Raw genomic sequence first — 3,056 nt, 5'->3', positions numbered from 1 at the left:
CCTTTTCCGATAAAGATTCGCTCTGAGGTCGTTGTTGTTGGTTGTAATTAGGTCTCCCCTATCGCGACGCCTTTGTCCGAACACTATCTCCACGGGTGATAACCCCGTGGCCGCGTGTATAGTGTTGTTATACGCTATAACTGCGCGTGGCATGGCTTCGTATGGCTCGAGATTTCGCCCTAACCTGAGCAACCGAAGATGTTCCCCTAGCGTTTTGTGCAATCGTTCAACCGCGCCCCCGCCCTTGACGTGATGGGGGGTGTTGAGTCGCCAGGTAATCCCCAGCATTTTGCTCTCACTGCGAATTTTTGCATTATCGAATGCTCGACCACAATCCAATGTGATTTCGTCCGGTACCCCATAAGTTGCGCACCATTGGAGAATCCCCTCCCATACCGCCCCTGGGGTCTTCGCTCTGATAGGATAAGCCATCGCAATTTTACTGAATGGGTCGACCGCTGTTAGCCACGACTGTTTCTCGTTAGAGTAGATGTCCACTTGGACCGATTGTAAGGGTTCAAGTGCGGTGGGTGTGGTTACCTGTTCGGCTACTGGGGGTCGGCCTGTTGACATATGACGCACGCCGCGATACGATCACCCACGGTGCGCCTCATTGATTTCCAGAAATATAGCCGTTTCAGAGCGCGTAACGTTTCCTCTATACCCCTGTGGTTCGTTTTGCCCGCGTGGTGATCGACGACGAGTTTACGTTGTGTTTCCGGATCGGCGACCGTTTCTACCTGTTGTAGATATCTGATTAACGGATAGCCCACGCCTACTCGCTCCTGTCTCCACAGTCTCTTGAGTTTGTCCCCTATTACTTTATTTCCCACGTATACGTGGCAACTACGACCAGGTCTAGCTAATTCCGTAAATATACGCTCCCGTTCATTCTCCTCTATTGTAGCGGGTGTGCGGATCAGTATAGTGGATAGGCCCTCGTAAACACTCGCCCTTGTCTCCGTTCCGGCAGCCTGCTTGGATTTTATAACGATTTGAAACTTTTTATCGTTGATTATGTCATCAATTTCCGGAAGTTCCGCGGGTCTGTCTATCGGTGTTGCGTTCCCAGCTGATTCGCTTTGGAGTACTGGGATTTCCGGCCCGCTCTCCGCCCATTCGCGTAGATACCTTAGCGCAAACGGTTCGACCGGTGCTTCCTCGTCCTCGATCGCGTTCACCACTAGGTCTCGCGATAACCAATCGGCCACTACATTGTCGACGCCCTTCTTGTGCACGATGTGGAAATTATATGCCGCGAGCCTTTCCTTCCATCGCGATACCCGTGTTGATGACTCCTTTAAAGATCCGAGGTGTAGGAGAGGTTTATGGTCAGTTGCGAGTTCAAACTTTCTGCCGTACACATATGGCCGAAAATACTCTACCGCCCATACCACTGCAAAAAGTTCGCGTTCAATAGCGCTGTATCTTTGTTCGGCCGAATTTAGTTTTCGTCCGGCGTATGCAATAGGTTTTTCGCCCTCTTCGAAATGCTGCGACAGAACGGCCCCAATAGCTAATTGGCTAGCGTCTGTGGTCACCTTGAATGATCTCAGGGGAAATCAGGGAAAGCCAGCAAGGGCCGCGCTGTTAGGATCTTCCGACATGCCTGATAGCAACCTGTTCAGGACCTAGAGAGAACTGTTTCCCTTTCTTTAAAATTTCACTAAGTGGATGCGTAATTTCCGCAATCCCTGGGATGAACTTGCGGTAATAATTAATCATGCCCAGGAATCTCCTCACTCCGCGGGCATTCCTCGGCAACGGCGCGTTCTGGATCGCTTTCACCCGTTCTTGATCCGGCTGCACCCCTTGTCCCGATACCACATGTCCCAAGAACCGGATTTCACCAAGTCCGAACTTCGATTTCTCACGTGATAGCTTGAGACCGAATTCTCGAACTCTATCAAAAACCCGTGTTAAATGTTCGGCATGCTCCCGCTCGTTCTTGCTGAACACGATCAGTTCGTCCATGTAGACTTCCTCGAGACTTCCTCCCCTAGACCCCTCTGTAGCTCATCCATGAGACGTTGGAAAGTCAACGGAGCTCCCTTCAGCCCGAAAGGCATTCCCACGAACTCATAATTTACACGTTCCCAGGAAAATGCCGTCTTAGGAATGTCTGCCTCTGCCATCTTAACCTGATGGTAACCGCTTTTAAGATCGATGGTACTGAAAATAGTCGGTCCAGCATGTCCTCGACTCGCGGAAGTGGGTACCGCTCATCCTTCGTTTCCTCATTCGGCTTGCGATAGTCCACCACGACTCTGTATTGTTTTGCGGCTCCACTTCGTTCACCCTGTTTTTTCTCTACCACCCACAATGGGCTATTAAGCGGGGAATTACTTTGACGTATTATGCCTTGTCGGAGAAGTTCGTCTAATTGTTCTCTAATAATAGTCCTCATGGCCTGGGGGTACCGCCTATCTTTTACATAGATTGGGTTTTCCGACTTTAAATGGATCTTGTGTTCGGTTTTCCCAGTGGTGGCCAAAAGTTCTCCCTCCCGATAATATAGGTCATCGTTTTTACCGACCAAGCGCATCAACGTCCTATCGCAGTCTACCGCTCCAATTTTCATATTCCCACTTTTCTTTTTAGCCATTACTTCATACCTTCGTTTACCGATTTCATATCGCCATCTCTTATTGTTAACGTTGAGTTTGAACCCCACTCGTTGGAGTACGTCACACCCTATGATCAGTTCGTACCCTGCCATTAACTCTTCGATAATATGGATAAGAACTTTTGTATCCAACCCTGCCAACTCTCCCAGGTTGAGACTCGTTTCCCCCAATGTTTGGCATTTTCCGCTGACAGTAGACACCGTACATGCGCATTGTTTACGGCCCGCCCAAATGCCTAATTTCTCCGCCCCTCTTCGGCTAACCAATGAGTTGGTACTCCCTGCATCTATCAGGAATCTCACCCCTGATTTCTCAGGGTCAGACAACACACAATTAACTTATGATTAGACTGAAAGATTACCTTAAAATAAATGGGGGTTCGGGCAAAATAACGAGGCAAGGATACTTTAACAACTGGCTTTATTATTA

The sequence above is a fragment of the Halyomorpha halys genome, unplaced genomic scaffold (genome assembly GCF_000696795.3).
Source record: "Halyomorpha halys isolate HHAL.00 unplaced genomic scaffold, Hhal_1.1 Scaffold1893.1, whole genome shotgun sequence".
NCBI classification, from domain to species: Eukaryota; Metazoa; Arthropoda; class Insecta; order Hemiptera; family Pentatomidae; genus Halyomorpha; species Halyomorpha halys.
This window is presented reverse-complemented; position numbering follows the sequence as displayed.